Below are 19,371 nucleotides of genomic sequence, written 5' to 3'. Positions count from 1 at the left end.
GACCGCATCTTACGGAATTTTTTTTGGCCAGGGTTGAAAAAGGACGTGAAACAGCACTGCAGGTGTTGTCACATTTGCCAGGTGGCAGGAAAGCCGAACCAATCGATTGTTCCTGCGCCTTTATATCCAATCCCTGTGGTCGGTGAGCCGTTTGAGCGGATTCTAGTTGATTGTGTGGGCCCTCTACCTCGGACAAGGATGGGCAACAAGTTTTTATTAACAATTATGTGTGCGACTACCCGCTTTCCGGAGGTGGTCCCTTTGCGTAGAATTACTGCCCCTGCAATTGTTAAGTCTCTCACTAAGTTTTTTTCGTTGTTAGGTTTGCCCAAGGTTGTGCAAAGTGACCAAGGTACCAACTTCATGTCGAAGGTTTTTGGTCAGGTAATGAAGTTGTTAGATATTAAGCATTGTTACTCCAGTGCGTATCATCCTGAGAGCCAGGGAGCTCTCGAGAGGTTTCACCAGACTTTGAAATCTATGTTGAGGACTTACTGCCTGGAGTTTGAAAAAGACTGGGATGAGGGGGTTCATCCAGTTATGTTTGCGGTGCATGAGGTCGTGCAGGAGTCTTTAGGGTTCAGTCCTGCTGACCTGGTGTTCGCGCATACTGTACGTGGTCCGTTGAGGGTCCTGAAGGAGAAATGGTTGCAGGAGGATACAAAACGAAGTATTTTAGACCATGTCTGTACTTTTCGCTCTAGACTGAGGAGGGCATGCGAACTGGCAATGGGTAATCTTGCCTCTGCTCAGTCTAGGATGAAGGACTGGTTCGACAGGAAGGAGCCTGTGGAGGTTGATGGGTCGGAGCTAAGTCCTTCTAAGCATGTTTTGGCTGCAGTGGTGCTGCCCCCTGACACGGGTGGTGATGTGGGGGAGGCACGGTTGTCTGTGGCAGTAACGCAGGGAAAGCTGAGTAACTCTGAGGCTTTGGAGACGCTTCCCTTGCGGTTGTCTCATTTGACTGGCATATCCGTGGCAAGGATGATGTATTGGCTGATGCATTGTCGCGCCAGTGATGTCTGTGTTACTGAATAGTTGCTGAAATTTGGTGGTGTTTTTTTTAGTTCATTTTCAGAAACTTATTCAGTATCTTTGGGTGGGGGTGTTAGGCACTTTTCCCCCCCCTGGTGAATGCTATGTACTTACTTCTCTGTTTCTATCCCAAGTACAGGCCTCGTGGCTGTGAGTCTGGAATCGAGGGGTTAAAGGCTCCTGTACCCGATTGGCCCAGCGGCGTCAGGTGACGGGTGACTCATCTGAAGTATAAAGACCAGAGCTTCCCAGGATGCATCTCTTCGTCGTAGACTCCGACTGATGAGCAGACTGTTGGTGGGGGCCGAGGCAGCCTGACCACATGGCATAGAACTTTGTGTATTTTCACCATTCCTTGTTATCAGATATTGTATTGGGACGGATAAGGGCTGACCTTAGAGTTTTCGTGTATTTTGGTTTCAGGGTTGTATCTCTTTGGGCAGGTTTTGGAATCTCCGGTTCGACGGCCCATGGTGTGGCTGGCTGGAGCATTGTTAAATTGTTTGTCGGTTTATCCATATCCCTGACTGGGTTGTTTAAATCAGGTTTGAGTTTTGTGTTCCAATGAATTATTAAAACTGTTTTTTGAACCTGAACCTGGTTTTTGACTTGTGTTACGTGGCTCTGAAGTACTTGCATTCGGGAGTCGTAACAGTATCTTTTAGGTATAAACCCCGTTTGATCAGGGTTTATCAATTTACTAATATATTTGCTTAATCTTCTTGCTAAAATCTTTGCTAAAATTTTCTGATCTGTATTTAAAAGTGATATAGCTCTGTACGAGCCCGGATCTTCTAAATCTTTATCTTTTTTTGGAATAAGCGTAATAGTTGATTCTGTTAGTGTTTCAGGTAGTTTGTTTTCTTTAAAATCATGGGAGTATAAATTAAATAAATAAGGGGTTGTTATCTCCTGAAATTTTTTATAAAATTCATTATTAAAACCATCTGGTCCCGGTGTCTTACCATTTTTCAGCGATTTTATTGTTTCACCTATTTCTTTGATTGTAATTTGAGCTCCTAATTCCTCTTGTTCCAAAAGGTCCAGTATTGGAAGATTACAATTATCTAGAATTTTTTTTATTTTACTATCTTCTATTTTAATTTTAGATGTATATAAGTTTTGGTAAAATTGGGCAAATCTATTATTAATATCTTTAGGTAGTATTAGTAATTCACCTTTCTCTGATTTAATTTTGGTTATAGTATTTTCCTTTTCTTGTTTTTTCAATTGGCGAGCTAAAAGCTTATGTGGTTTGTCACCAAACTCAAAATGTTCCTGTTTTGTAATTTGGAATAGTCTTATTACTCTTGCCGATAAAATTCGATTAAGTTTAAATTTCAGTAATATTATCTTATTGTGATTATCTGTCGTGGAATCTTTGGCATTATCCAACTCTAACTGTCTGATATCTTGTTCTAACAACAATTGTTCTGTCTTATTCTTTTTATTTTGAAAACTTTGATATGAAATTATAATTCCTCTCATAAAATTGCCTTAAAAGTTTCCCATAATAAAGAAGGCAAAGTACCTGGTATATCATTTGTATCGAAAAAAAGTTCCATTTGTTGTTTTAAATATTGATAGCTTTGCACGTCATTTAAAATATGTGTATTAAACCTCCAAAAAATTTTTTTACCCGGCATTCCCTCAAATTTTACTGAAAATGTCAACGGGGAGTGATCTGAGATACTACTAATGTGGTATGTTGGGTTGTTTGTATATGGCATTAATTTCATATCCACTAAAAAATAATCAATTCTTGAATAAGTTTTATGCACCGAAGAGTAAAACGAGTATTCCCTTCCAACTGGATTAGCAGATCTCCATACATCTATTATATTAGTGTTTTTTATATATGTATTTAGAAGTTCGCTAGTTTTAGATTTTAAATTACTCTTCTTTTGTTTTGCTGATTTATCTAGATATGAATCTAAAACACAGTTAAAGTCCCCCCCTATTATCACATTTTGGTAATTAAACTCTGATATTATGTCAATAATTTTATCAAAAAATTGGGGGTTATCAAAATTCGGAGCATAAATATTTATCAAAGTTAGTGGGGTTGCATAAATTTCACCCGAAACTATAATATATCTTCCCTCTTTATCTGATATGGTATGCTTCTATCACTTATGACCATATAAATTCACTGTGGTGAATATTGCAGTGTGCATTTAACATCCATTTTAGCAGGAGTGAGATCTTATGCAGCCGTAGTACTGCGTTGAGTACAATTTGAACCAATTTTATGTACTGATTGATGTTTAAACAAAGGAACCTAAATATCATAAATTATCTAAGTTATAAGCGGATGCAAGTTACCACCAGGCATGGGAAACTGATAAAGTTAAACATGATAAATAAATCAATGATTTAGTGGTCTGTTCATGAACCAATTAAAGATTTAACTACACTAGAGAATGAACAGATTTTATTGAGAACTTACATCTACAAGTAAATTTGCCTTGTGGCAACATTTAAATAATTGCACTCTGTTTGTGGTAGGATGATTCAGTTGCCTGATAACAGCGGGGAAGGGTCTCGACCCGAAACGTCACCCATTCCTTCTATCCAGTGATGCTGCCTGTCCTGCTGAGTTACTTCAGCATTTTGTGTCTATCTTCGATTTAAACCAGCATCTGCAGTTCCTTCCCACAACAGCTGGGAAGAATCTGAATCTGGAGGTGTGTGTTTTCACACTTTGCATAAACAATTAACCTTGCATAAAAGTGTCACTTGCTTAACCATTTACGTTCATATTATGAGATATGGTAGCTATCAGATGATTTTTTTTTTCAAGCAGTTAAACAAAAAATAATGGAGAAAATATCTCTAATCAGTACGTAATGTATAAATGTTAACAAAGATGAAGGAAAAGAGGAAGCTGGTGACAAATGGACAAATGTTTGGTATTAGTATTGGTTTATTAGTGTCACGTGTACCAAGATGCAGTGAAGAGCTGTTGTTTGTGAGCTATCCAGACAAATCAATTCATACTATACATGAGTACAATCCAGCCATACACAGGTACCACAGGTAATGCAAAGAGAAAAATATCAAAGTGCACAATATAGTCTTACAGCGTCATAGAAATTCACTTACAGAGAAAAAGTCAAAGTCCACACTGAGGTAGGTTGGAAGATCGGGACTACACCCCAGCTTATCGGATGACTGTTCAGTAGATGGTTGACAGTGGGGAAGGAGCTGTTTCTGAATTTGGTGGTTTGCACTTGCAAGCTTTAGCACAATCTCAAGTTCAAGTTAACATTTATTGTCACATGCACCAATTCATACAGTGATATTTGAGTTACCATACAGCCATACAAATAAGAAGAACACAATACACAATAGAGTTTAACATAAACATCCACCACAGCGGAATCAACGTTTCCCACTGTGATAGGAGGCAAGAAAGTACAGTCATCTTCCTCTTTGTTCAACCGTGGTCGGGGCCTTTGAACCCTCCGCAGTCGCCACTACAGACGGCCCGTTGTACAAGCCCTCTCGCCAGGATGATCAGAACTCCACGTCGGAACGGATCGGAATGCACTCGCGGCTTGGAAGTTTCCGAATCGGCCGCTTCTTACCAGAGACCGCGGCTTCCAAAGTCCACAGGCCGAGCTGGGCGGAGCTCCAACACAGGCGTTCCCCGGTAAGGCATCGACCCACTCTGTGATGATAATTCAGGTAGGAAAGGTCGTGCCAATCCAGTTGGTAGGCTGCGAGGGGGTGGGGGCGAAGATGCGACATAGAGAAAAGACACATCTCCGTCCAGGTAAGTGACTGAGAAACGGTGTCCCCCTATTCCCCCCCGCCACCCCCCAAATAAGACATACTGAGTAACATTTAAAACATACATTTAGACACACAAAAAATAACCAAAAGGGTGAAAGGACTAACAGCTGCTGGCGAGGCAGTCACTGCTGTGGCGCCATCCGATGGAGAGTGGTCTGACCATGAGTCCAGTAGGCACAGGATCCCAGTTTGAAAAGCTACAATGCAAAGGGTAAACACAGTCCTGGATAAGGCTCATTATTTACTGAAACATATGCTTGTCGGCATGGATTTCTTCTGTTGATAGTAGAATTTACAGCCATTTTGTGTTGAGTCTGGACTCTGTTCTCAGTGCAACTAATATATTATCATCTGTATGACGTTTGAAGGGTAAGAAGTAAATTCAGGTGAAAATTAACAGCTGTGAGGCTGAATTCAATTTCTGGCCGGGAACTTGTTAAAAATAAATTGCAGCATTTCACAGGAATGAACGAAAGGTTTATATTGGTCGCACCTTCAAAAGGCTTTTAATGTACCAAATCACAAACTTGGAACTACCATGTTCCAACTTTTTTCCTCACTTCTCAAAGTCTTTGACAGAGTCTGAATCACGGCACTTTGCAGACGTTGCCAAACCTGTGTCAGGCAATCAGGTTGCTTTCTAAATCATTACATCGGGGCAGAATTTAATGGTTCATCTTTTCATTTGCTTTTCATTACTTCAAGAGATTCATGTGACGATTCTCTCTTACCCAAGATGGCCGAGTAGGAAGGCGAATGGGAACCAACCTCAGGAACAGCTTCTTTGCTGCTGTTACCGGACCTATGTGCTCCTCCCATAAGCTAGGGTGTTGTCCCGATCTTCCATCCTACCTCATTGCATACGCTGGACTTTTTCTCTGTTATGGAACTGAGAGATCTGGGAGTACACGTGCATGGTTCCCTGAAATATGCAATGTCAGGTGGACAGTGTGGTGAAGAAGGCATTTGGCATGCATGCTTGACTTCATTGGGAATGTGCGGGAATGAACTGCAGATGCTGGTTTAAACCGAAGATAGACGCAAAAAATCTGGAGTGACTCAGCGGGACAGGCAGCATCTCTGGAGAGAAGGAATGGGTGACATTTTGGGTTATGACCCTTCAACAGATTAGTTAGGGCTAAGGGAAACGAGAGATATAGACGATCATGTAGAGAGATAAAGAGCAATGAATGAAAGATATGCAAAAAAAGTAACGATGAAAAAGGAAACAGGCCATTGTTAGCAGTTTGTCAGATGAAAATGAGAAGTTAGTGCGATGGGTGGGGGAGGGATAGAGAGAGAGGGAATGCCAGAGTTACTTGAAGTTAGAGAAATTTAATTCATACAATTGGGCTGCAATCTGCCCCAGCAAAATATGAGATGCTGTTCCTCCAATTTGCGTTTAGCCTCACTCTGACAATGCAGGAGACCTAGGACAGAAAGATCTGTGTGGCAATGGGAAGGAGAATTACAGTGTTTAGCAACTGGGAGATCAGGTAACTTCAGGTGTACTGAGTGAAGGTGTTCAGCGAAACGATCGGGCAGTCTACGTTTGGTCTTGCCGATGTATAAGAGTCTACATCTTGTACAACGGGTACAGTAGAGGTTGGAAGAGGTGCAAGTGAACCCCTGTCTAACCTGAAAGGGCTGTCGGGGTCCTTGGACAGTGTCGAGGGAGGAGGTATAGGGACAGGTGTTGCATCTTCTGCATTTGGGAATGTATTGAGTACAAAAGTTGGGACATTATGGTACAGCTGTCAAGTTGTTTGTGAGATCACACTTGGATTACTGTGGCAGGTCTAGTCATTCAGCTGCAGGAAGGATGTCATTATGTTGGAAAGGGAGCAAAACGGATTCACCAGGGCTTGCGGGCTTGGGTTACAGGAAGAAGTTAGAATGGTTAGACCTTTATTCTTTGTAGCTCAGAGGCTGCAGGGTGATCTTATTGAAGTGTACAAGGTCAAGAGGAGGATGGATAAAGTTTAGTTTAGTTTTAGTTTAGTTTCATTTGGAAATACAGCGTGGAAGCAGCCCCTTCAGCCCATCGAGTCCGCGCCGACTAGCGATCCCTGTACACTACACTATCCTACACACTAGGGACGATTTACAATCTTTACCAAAGCCAATTACCCTACAAACCTGTATGTCTTTGGAGTGTGTGAAGAAACCAGAGCACCCACGCGGTCATGGGGAGAAGGTACAAACTCCATACGGACAGCACTCGTAGTCAGGAATCAACCCGGGTTTCTGGCGCTGTAAGGCAGCAACCGTGCAGCCTCTATGAGCTACTGAATGCTCATAGTCTTTTTCCCCAAGGTAAAGGATTCTAAAACTAGAGGGTTAAGGTGAAAGGGGAGAGATATAAGAGGGACCTCAGGGCACCATTTTCACTCAGAGAGTAGTCAGCATATAATTACAACTTTTAAGAGATTTGGGCAGATATATGGATAGGATAGGTTTAGTGGGCCAAATGCAGTCAAATGGGAATAGGCCAAATTGCCAATTTGGTGGGCATGGACAGGGTGGGCCGAAGGGCCTGTTTCTGTACTGTACAGATTTGACTCTGTGACTCCATCTGCTTTGCATTGCTTGAAAATAAGTCAGATTGCCAAACTACTACTAGAAATTATGGTCCTGAATGCTTATGCATTGTGTTTTGACAATTATGGAAAATATGCAATAGTTTCATTTGTACTGTTTGAGTTGAAGGTAAATAGAGCTACTTGGCTCGAAGTCTGGGGAACCGCCAACCGAGCAAATACTTTGCCAGCTGCAAGAACAGCTGTCCCATATTAGTCTCTCACCGTGCAGACATCCACCTGTTTATAAAATCTAGTAGCCGCTGCTTTCAATTATTTAAATTGCGTACCGTATTGTGTTTAGTTTAGTTTAGTCTAGCCTGGTCGAGTAGTCTAGTCCAGTTTAGTTTAGTTCAGTTCAGTTTAGTTCATTTTACCTTACTTTTGTTTAGTCTAGTCCAGTCTCATCCCGTCCCGTCTGGTCTGGTCTCGTCTCGTGTAATGTAATGTAGTCTAGTCTGGTCTAGTCCAGCCTAGTCTAGTTCAGTTCAGAGATACAGCATGGAAACAAGCTCACCGAATGCACGCCGACCATCGATCGCCCGCACACTAGTTCCTAGTTATCCCCCTTTTACATCCTACACACTAGGGGCAATTTACAAAAGGCCAATTAACTTACAAACCTGCACGTCTTTGGAGTGTGGGGGGAAACCAGAGCACCCGGAGAAACCCCACGCAGGTCACAGGGAGAATGTACAAACTCCGATAGCATATAAGGTCAGGATCGAACCTGGGGCTCGGTTGCTGCGAGGCAGTAGCTCTACCAGTCGCGCTACCAGTCGGTGCTGCCCTTCAAATGAATACCCTCAGTTCCCCTTTCACCCTCTCCCTCCTCACCTGGAAGTGATGCAATTTGGGTTCAGAAGTCTTCGTTTAGTTGGCTTTGTTGTAGAGATTAGGGTAATAGTTTCACCTTTGGTGAACCATTGTTATTAGGTTGTCTATGACTGAATTACTCATCCACCATAAAGCATTAATACAGTGACATTGCCACAGCTAGGTAGCAAAATGTGTAGGAAAGAACGGCAGATGCTGGTTTAAATCAAAGATAGACCGGTTGCTGAACAATTTAACTCCCCCTCTCATTCCCACACTGACCTTTCAGCTCTGGGTCTCCTCCATTGTCCTCCAGGCCCAGCGCAAATTGGAGGAATGACACCTCATATTTCACTTGGGTAGCTTACTAATTGACCTCTAACTTCAAGTAGCCCTTGCTTTCCCTCTCTCTCCATTCCCTCCTCCTTCCAAGTTCTCCGACCAATCTTACTATCTCCGACTACATTTTATCTCTGAACCACCCACTCCCCTGACATCAGTCTGAAGAAGGGTCTCGACCCGAAACGTCACCCACAAATAGGTAGAGTTGGTTTCAATGAATGACTCTGCTGTCAATGAAACTGCTGTAAATGACTAAGATTAGCATCACGCACATACATTTATACAGTATATAACTATCTTCCACTCACTGCGTAATAAAGATGAAATCACCTTGCTTTCATCGGGAAAAGTTGCTGCAGTTGTTCTTCGAATAATAGCCTGTTGTTAGTCATAATTTAGCCTCCCGTTCCGACGTCGGAGTTCCAACATCCCGGCGAGCGGGCCGCCCATAGCGGCGACTGCGGAGGGCTCCGGAGGCCCCGACCACGGAAGAACATCAGGAACATCAGAGGAAGATGACCGACTTTGGTGCCTTCCCTCACAGTGGGAAACTTTTGATTCTGCTGTGTGAGGATGTTTTATGTTGAACTCTATCGTGTGTTGTGTTCTTTATTTTATTGTGTGGCTGTATGGTGATTACACATTTCACTGTGCCAACTGGCACATGTGACAAATAAATGTGTCTTGTATCTAATTTCCTCTCCCTCTGTCCGTCCCGTATCCCCAGCCATTAACCTTGCCAATAATCGCTCTTAATTTTATCTGCCCATCTCTAAGAGCCAAGTACTGAACATTAGTGAGTATTGTTTATATTTTCTCCCAAATGTGGCCAAAAGTGACAATGTTTGGAATTACTAACTGGTTTATTTTGACACAACTTCAAGTCATAGTGTCCTCGAATCATTCAGTGTGGAAACAGACCCTTTGGCCTAACTTGCCCACCATGACTAACAAGTTCCATCTGCAGCGTGGAAACAGACCCCAATGTATCTATGTACTGTAAATGGATCAATTGTAATCATGTGTTGGCTTTCTGCTGACTGGTTAGCATGCAACAAAAGCTTGTCACTGCACCTCAGTACACGTGACAATAAACAACAATAAACTTGCCCACACCGACCAACATGTCCCATCTACACGAGTCCCACCTGCCTGTATTTGGTCCATATCCCTCTAAACCTCTCCTATCCATGAACCTGTTTAAATGTTTTTTAAGCGTTGCGATAATACCTGCTTCAACTACCTTATCTGGCTTCTCGTTCCATACACCCACCATCCTTCGTGTAAAAACGTCACCCCTCAGGTTCCTATTAAATCTTTCCCCCCTTACCTTAAACCCATATCCTCTGGTTCTCGATTCTTCTATGGGCAAAAGGCTCTGTGTGCTTATCTGTTCTATTCCTCTCATGATTTTGTACACCTCTGTACGATTACCCCTCATCCGCCTGCGGTCCAAGGAATAAAGTCCTATCAAAAGTCCTAACTTGTTTGGAAACTTCAGGGGATAATTCACAGTTACCAAGTTGGTGATGGATGGAAGCCAGATTGGGTCAGGATAACTGTTGAGTCTTGCCACATCAGAATGTTTCCTTCAGCAGTTCATTTAAAAGCTCCTCAAAATGTATTTACAGTCAATTAACAGATAAATAACCTTGGAATCAGAGACTCTATTTAACCAGAGTAAGGTGCCCTCAACCTACTCCTGCCACACTGACCTAAACATATTTTGTCCATTCCTTCCACATATGCTGCCTGACCTGTTGAGTTCCTCCAGCACCTTGTATTTTGCTCAAGATCCCCGCATCGAGTTCAGTTCAGTTTAGTTTATTGTTATGTGTACCGAGGTACAGTGAAAAGCTTTTGCTGCGTGCTAACCAGCCAGCGGAAAGACAATTCGTGATAACAATTGACCAATCCACAAGGTACAGATCTATATCTACAGTTTGTTAATGAAGGAACTGCAGATGCTGGTTTAAACCAAAGATAGACATGAAATGCTGGAGTAACCCTTGACCTCTTACTCTAGCATGATCCTGTACACTAGGGACAATTTACAATTTTTACCAAAGCCAATTAACCTACATTCCTGTCCCTCTTTGGAGTGTGGGAGGAAACTGGAGCACCCGGAGAAAACCCACGCCGTAACGGGGAGAACGTGCAAACTCCATACAGGCAGCACACGTAGTGAGGATTGAACCCTGGTCTCTGATGCTGTAAGGCAGCAACTCTACCACTGCACCACCGTGCCGCGCTGTCGTAGAGCAGGAGAGCAGCAGAAAGCACAGTTGCTGCCTTACAGTGTTTACAGGGCCCAACACCCGGGTTTGACCCTGGCTACCAGTGCTTGGCTGTATGGAGTTTGGCTTGGTATAAATGTAAAAATTGTCCCAAGTGGAGGACAGTGTTAGTGTGCGGGAGTCATTGGTCAGTGCGGATTCGATGGGCCGAATTACTTGTTTTCGCATTATATCAGAATCAGAATCACAATTCATTCGCCAAGTATGTTTTGCAACATACGAGGAATTTCATTGGCCAGGTCAGTCATACAATTAAAAGCAACAAATCACTCAAAAACACATTTTAACATGAACATCCACCACAGTGACTCCTACACATTCCTCACTGTGATGGAAGGCGAAATAAAGTTCAAGTCCTTCCTTTTGTTCAGTATTCAGTATTCAGTATTTACTTTAATGTCATTTTAACTGAGTACTTACATACACAGAAGAAATACAAAATTGTTTCTCAATCAGTTCCCGTCAGTGCAGTTAATAAAAACAGAATAAATACATACAGCTTTAAAATTACAATTAACATATCTAAAATATGCATAAAAATTGAACTAAAAACAGATATTCAGACCGAACAGTGGCTTTGCTTTGACAGGTGCCAAGCTGTCAAAGTATGGGCGAGGTTAGATGTGTTGGTGTATGATGTATGGTGAGGGGACACAGTCCGTTAACCAGTCTTATTGCCTGTGGGAAGAAGCTGTGTAGCATTCTGTTCTTCCTTGGTCAGGGGCCTCGAGCCCTCCGTTGACGGGATGATCTTGACTCCCGTAGCCGGCAGCGTTCAGGCCCTCCGCGTCGAGGTGATCAGCTCCTGCATCAGGGGAATGTCAGCTCCCCCGCGCCAGATGATCGAACCTTGCGTCAGGGCTGATTGAACCTCCTGCGACGTTGGAGCTCCTGACTAGCCTCTCCCGAGACTGTGAGCCCTTGATGGCAATTCCACAGTGGTCGCTGTGGGAGCAATCCCAGGCAAGGGATTTGCTCCGATGTTTAATCCGCGCCCCGGATCCAGCTCCTGCGATGTTAGGCCGCAGAGCCCGGAGAATGTGATCCGAAAATTGATCACATCTCCGGGAAGGTAGGAACTTGAAATAAAGTTTCCCCCGATAATAATAATAATAATAAATTTTATTTATGGGCGCCTTTCAAGAGTCTCAAGGACACCTTACAAAAATTTAGCAGGTAGAGGAAAAACATGTAAGGGGAATGAAATAAATAGTAGAGACATGACTAGTACACAAAGTAAAGACAGAATTCAATACAAAACACAATATGAGGCAATTAATGCACAGATGAAAAGGGAGGGGGACGTGGGGCTAAGGATAGGCAGAGGTGAAGAGATGGGTCTTGAGGCGGGACTGGAAGATGGTGAGGGACACGGAATTGCGGATCAGTTGGGGGAGGGAGTTCCAGAGCCTGGGAGCTGCCCTGGAGAAGGCTCTGTCCCCAAAACTGCGGAGGTTGGACTTGTGGATGGAGAGGAGACCGGCTGATGTGGATCTGAGGGACCGTGAGGGTTGGGAGGGGGAGAGGAGGTCAGTGAGATATGGGGGGGCCAGATGGTGGAGGGCTTTGTAGGTGAGGATCAGGATTTTGTAGTTGATCCGGTGGGAGATGGGAAGCCAGTGAAGTTGTTTGAGGACTGGAGTGATGTGATGCCAGGATTTGGTGTGGGTGATGAGTCGGGCGGCTGCATTCTGGAAATGCCCTCCCCCCACATAAAACAAACCGAAGAACATTAAAACCAACTTTTAACAAACTAAAAAATAACAAAAGGAAAGAAAAATCAAACAGACTGCCTGCAGGGCTGCCATCTCCCCGGCGCCCCTGGTATCTCTAAACTAAACTGAACTAAACTCGGGTCAATTAACCTACAAATCCACACGTCTTCAGTAAGTGGGAGGAAACCGGAGAACCCAGAGGAAATCCACACGGTCCCAGGGAGGACGTGCATCGTATCTGAGGTTAGGATCGAACCCAGGGCTTTGTGCTATGAGGCAGCAGCTCTATCTGCTACACCACTGTGTCACCAGAAGATTGGCAACTTCGCATCAAATGGTGAGCAGTTTCATTTGATAACTAGGAGCTACCACTTCGGGATATTACTATGATCTGATTCCCGTTTTTTCAATGCCAAGCTTCCCTTCACTGTTAATCTTAATGTCCTGCAAAAACTTCCTTATAAAGTACATGGAGTCACATGCTCTATTCGCCTACCAGAATGAGTCTCAGTCTGAAGAAGGGATCCCGACCCAAATTACCTATCCATGTTCTCCACAGATGCTGCCTGACCCGGTGAGTTACTCCAGCATTTTGCCTCATTTTATTTGCAGCATTAATCCAGGCTAATACACTTTGACATATAAATTATGGGCTTAAGAAGGAAAAGGCTATTAGCTCGGGTCCAATGAACCCATTATTGTCTGAGTTACCTGCAGTTGAAACATTGGTAGACATTTGGTAAACAAACACTCAACACAACTATTTAAAATTCTGATCAAATATCACTAAATATTTCATCCTGTGGAACTGTTTCCAAGGTGTCTATATTTCAAGAGGAGTATTTTTTAAAATTGCATTTATCCCTTGCAAAAATATGGTGTAGTTGGTAGAGCTGCCGGATGCTATCCTGATCCCATATGCTGTCTGTGTGGATTGGAGGAACAGGAGGAACAGCACCTCATATTCCGCCTGGGTTGTTTGCGTCCCGATGGCATGAACGTTGAATTCTCCCAGTTTTGCTAGCCCTTGCTGTCTCCTCCCCTTCCTTAACCCTCGAGCTGTCTCCTCCCATCCCCCCGCCCTCGGGCTCCTCCCCCTCCCTTTTTCCTTCCTTCTCCCCCCCCCCCCACCCCCTATCAGTCTGAAGAAGGGTTTTGGCCCGAAACGTCGCCTATTTCCTTCGCTCCATAGATGCTGCTGCACCCGCTGAGTTTCTCCAGCATTTTTGTGTACCTTCGATCTTCCAGCATCTGCAGTTCCTTCTTGAACACCTGCTGTCTGTGTGGACTTTGCATGTTCTCGCTGGGTTCTCTGGTTTCTCCCATATCCCAAAGATTTGTGGGTTTGTAAACTAATAAGCTTCTCTAAACTACGCTTAATGTGCAGGGAGTGGATGAGAAAGTGGGTTAACATAGAACCAGTGTGAATGGATGATCGATGATTGGCGTGGACTCGATAGGCCGAAGGATCTGATTCCATGCAGCAGCTTTAAAAAAACACAAAATAATTGTTTTCCTAAATGTAATTTGATTTAACTATTAGTTAGACACAAAATGCTGGAGTAACTCAGTGGGACAGGCGGCATCTCTGGAGAGAAGGAGTGGGTGACGTTTCGGGTCCAGACCCTTCCTCAGACTGAGAGTCAGGGGAGAGGGAAACCAGAGATATGTGAAAGAACATTTGTTTACCATATGCAACTTCTTGCATGAGATGAGAATTGTAAGGACAAAATTCAAGTAAATCATATGGGAGAATTGGCTATTGTCACCAGCTTTCTAATAAATCCAAAATGCACACAATTATATTTAATTAATACATTTGACAGTGGTCAATGGGTTCAAGATGTTATCTTTTGTGTAAAGTTACATTGGGATTAAGAAACAACTCAGAACCTCTCTTTGGAGCCCTGATGCAGCAATATTAAAAAGCACTATCTGATAATTGCCGCATTAAACAAAAAACAACAATATTCCTTTTCAACACGTGCTTCTTGACACAAGCGTAGATGACAGAGCTTTGCTCATGGCGAAATAGCAATGCCACAGATATTCATAAGTACAAGGAGCAGAATTAGACCATTCAGCCCATCAAGTGTACTCCGCCATTCAATCATGGCTGATCTATACTTCCCTCTTAACCCCATTCTCCTGCCTTCTCTCCATACCCCTCAATACCTTCTACATTTTCTAAGAATGCAACCACACTCCCCCCCACCCCCTCCTCATCACACAGGAGCAGCCTGTATCTGAACTGATCTGCACTGAACTCATTATGTATTGTGTAACAAAGAGTAATTACAGACAGCAATGTGCTTGTTAATGAGTAGAGTAAAAGCAGAACATTTAGTGCCGTAGCACGGAAACAGGCCCTTCGGCCCACTTGGGCCACACTGACAATTTGGCATATTGCACTCATCCAATTTGCGTGCATTTGGACCATATCCCTTCCCATCCAAATGTCTTTTAAAATAATAATTACATACATTTCGATAGTTTCCTGGGCTACCTTCCAGACATGAACTACTATTTGAGTGAAAAAGTAGCCCTGAGGCACCTTTTAAATATCACCCCTCTTACCTTAACCAATGCCCTCTAATTTTCGAATCCCCCAGAAAACAGTGGTGAGGGGAGGAATCTTACACTTAAGTTATGTGCTGAAAATTAACCTTATTCACTTACAGTCGAGTGGAGAACAAGCTTCATTGACGAATAACTTAATCATTTTGGTGCCGCCCATTCACATTCACCTTTGCCTCAATTAAAATGGCCGGTGTGGGTAATTTGGGCCGAAGGACCTGTTTCTACTCTGTAACATTCTATGACTATAAAATGATTAATATTTATAACTTGTAATTAATATTTGCAATTAATCCTCTCATTTGTATTCCAATTGTATGATGGCCAGTGGGTTAGCGTGTACAAGGGAGTGAGCTCCTCAAAGGCTGCTCAAAGCCAGGTTTGACCATGTATGGGCTCCTGTATGGTTCTTGGCACAGCAACGCAAATGAGGAAAGATGGGATTTGGAACGGATAGAGTGTGCGTTGCCAGGCCTCCGAAAATTAAATTATGAGAGACACTACAAAAGCCAGACCTGCATCCTTGCAGTGTGGAAACTTAAGGAAATATGAAAAATGAAAAACATACTTTCCACTGAGGTTTGTGTCTTGTAAGCAGAAGCCACCCTAAATCAGCCCTTGTCCAATCTTGAGAGAAGGAAAGTAGTTCATCAAGCACCTAGTGTTTGGGGGCCACAGTGGCGCAGCTGGAAGAGCTGCTGTCTCACAGCGCCAGAGACAAAGGTTCCATCCTGAACTCCGGGTGCTGTCGGTGCGGAGTTTGCACATTCTCCCTGTGATGCGTGGGTTTCCTCCGGGTGCTCTGGTTTCTTCCCACATTTCAAAGACATGCGGGTTCGTAGGTTAATTGGCCCCTGTAAATTTCCCCAATTGTTCAGAAAGTGGTTGAGAAACATAGAACTAGCGTGAATAGGTGATAAAAGTATAGAATATGTTTCCAATTCAAAAAGCAAGGAGATCCATTTAGATTAGATTAGATTAGATTATTTAATGACCACACAGTCAAGCTGGTGGAATTCAGGTTCAGTACAGGATGTTACAAGGTAGGCTGATTCCCGTCAAACATAACATAAAACACAACAACATACAATATACAGTACATGCACGGGGAGGATATGTGCTGTTGTCATAGTGTGTTCAGAATTCGGATTGCGTGTGGGTAAAAACTGTTTTTAAATCGAGATGTTTTGGCGGGCAGTGAGCTGTAGCGCCTTCCTGATGGCAGCAGGTGGAAGATGTGGTGAGCTGGGTGGGAGGGATCAGAAATGATTTTCTTCACCCTTGACACGGACCGTTTGTGATTGAGTGATTCTATTGATGGAAGGGGAGTGCTGATGATTTTGGATGCTTTGTTAACTATGCGCTGTAATTTATTACGGGAGTGAGTGTCTAAACTGCTGTACCAAACTGTAATTGATGAAGTGAGCATGCTTTGGATGATGACTGTGTAGAATCTGATTAGGAGATGTTTCCTCACTCTAAACTTCTTGAGCTGGCGGAGGAAGAAGAGTCTTTGGTTGGCTTTTTTGTAGATGTGATTTGAATTGATTTTCCATTTGAGGTTATTGCTTATGTGAGTGCCAAGAAATTTGAATGAGTCAGTGGTGGATATGGGTTCGCCTGAGATGAGTAGGGGGGTCTTGGGTTGTGCCTTACGTCTGAGAACAATTATAAGTTTGTGTGTTTTTGATGTGTTGAGTAAGAGGTTATTATCTGTGCACCAAGTGACTGCTTTGTGTGTTTGAGTGCGGTATTCTGTTTCATTATTGTTCGAGATGAGACCTATGATGGTTGTGTCATCTGCGTATTTATATATTTTAACTGAACTATAATGGGATGTGAGTTGATTTGTGTAGAGTGAGAATAACCAGGGTGACAAGACGCAGCCCTGAGGGGCTCCTGTGCTGAGGTGCAGGGGGTGAGATATGGTGTTATGTATCTTCAGCCTCTGTTGTCTGTTCCAAAGGAAGCTATAGATCTAGTGACAGATGCAGGGGTTCAAGCCAATTTAAACAACAAGTCGTGACCTTGCTGCATTGCTGGAGTCCAACAATTTTGTGGCTAGACTAGCAGATGAGGTGCTAATCAGGTAAATGGGAGTTTGAATCTCACCCTAGCAATTGAGGATGGTCCAATTTACTGTATTAATCTGGGTTTATTTAACTCCCGTGACCTTGAAACGACTGGATTGCTGTCAATGCCACAATGGTTAACAAATGCCCTTATGGGGAAGGGAAATATGTTGCCCTTATATACGACTCCGACGCACAACAATGTGGCTGACTAGCCTCCAAGCAAGCGGAACAAACCAATAAATTCTCGAAAACCACTCTGAACATTTCAAGACGCCCACATCTATCACAAAAGTTTTCAAACTGCATGTTTATTTTGGTGAGTTGCACAACTTCAGCCCAGCCCAAATCCCTTGAAGATCTTTGTGGTTCAGGAACTGGTGGGAATCCAACAGGGTCTGATGGAGATGGGTGCGAGCAGCTTTACTCACAGTTCAATGGTGACTTCAACTGTGACCTTCAACTGAGATGGCAAGGAGGAACAGTGAGAGGAGAGGGGTTGGCTGAGGGGACAAGCATCAGGGGTCTGGTAATAAGTTCACATGATCATAAGTGATAGGAGCCGAATTAGGCCATTCAGCCCTTCAAGTCTGCCATTCCATCATGGGCTATCTATCTTCCCCTCTCTCACACACTCTCTCACACAGTTTCTCACACACACTCTCACACACACATTCCCACTCTCACATCTGCCTTAGGATCACACTCACTATTGCAGCCGAACACTTGGAAACTTACACACTTACGCACATACACACTCTCACACACTCACACTCGCACACCTTTTCTCTCACGCTCTCTTACACTCAACTCTCACACCCTAACAATCTCACACACATTCTCAGTCTCTCACACTCACACATTCACACTCTCACACACTCACTCTCATGCTCTCACACCCGCACACATTCACATGTTCACACATTCACACGCTCACTCTCACACTTTTACACACACTTACTCATACACTCTCACATACACTCTCAGTCTCTCATACTCACACACACTCATACTTTCATACACACAGATTCTCATACAATCACACTACCACACACTGACACCTTCACACTCCCACACTCTCATACCTTCACACTCCCACTCATGCCCCCATGCACTCTCTCTCTCTCTCGATCGCTCCCTCTGTCTCTCTCCCACACACAGACACATGCACATTTACTTCCTTTCTTCCATGACTGGCTCAATGAGGTATATGATGTTGACACAATCGGTTGTGCCTGCATTACTTTGCCATCATGAGAAGTGGAGCACTGTCTAGAATTGGACCATCCGAGTCTGTGACAACAACCAGGCTGCGAGTGGTGAAGGTATTCACACCTCTAATCCTTCTGTGTTCATCCCAGTTCCCCTTTAGCCTACAATCTTACAAGCTGCTTCTGACCTTTGACTCCGCACCTCACTGCAACCTGACGTCCTCTCAAACGTCTACATTTTGTCCATCCGGTTCCCTACTTTATGCTTTAACACTCCTGCTGTCTGTTCCTCATTCTGATAATCACTGCACCAACAACTTCTCCACTTCCTCCTTTACGCTCAGCTTCAAACCCACAAACCACTGACTCCAAGGAGGTCGCTCTTGCCCTTTCTGCTCTTCTGATGTTCTCCCTCCCCTGCCGAGGGACTTTCTGCCTCAGCGAGCTGTAGCTCCGAAGGCACTGGTCCAAGTGACTGGTCTCCATATGTGGCTCTTGACAACAAGCCTATTCTGCATTGGCAGGGTTTGCTGCCAATAGAGTTCCTGTTCTCATTTAACATGCCTACTTACAAGGGAGATGGACACGGAATGCTGGAGTAACTCAGCGGGACATCTCTGGAGAGAAGGAGTGGGTGATGTTTGGAGGAAACTGGAGTTAAGGAAGGTTACAAGAATGTAAGCTGTGAAACAGACAGATCAAAGCAGACGGCCATCAAGGAAATGCACGATGGTTTATTGTAGGGTGAGGGGAAGGTGACAACGAGGCATACAATCAGTAAAATTAATCAGGAGTACAGTGAAACTAGTCGGAGAACTAGGGTGGGGAGGGATGGAGAGAGAGAGAAAGCAAGGATTAGTTGAATTTAGAGAAATCAATCCTACCACTGTGTTGTAAGCTGCCCAAGCGAAATATGAGGTGCTGTTCCT

This window comes from Amblyraja radiata, chromosome 29 (genome assembly GCF_010909765.2).
Source record: "Amblyraja radiata isolate CabotCenter1 chromosome 29, sAmbRad1.1.pri, whole genome shotgun sequence".
Classification (NCBI taxonomy): Eukaryota; Metazoa; Chordata; class Chondrichthyes; order Rajiformes; family Rajidae; genus Amblyraja; species Amblyraja radiata.
Note: the sequence above shows the minus strand (reverse complement) of the source record.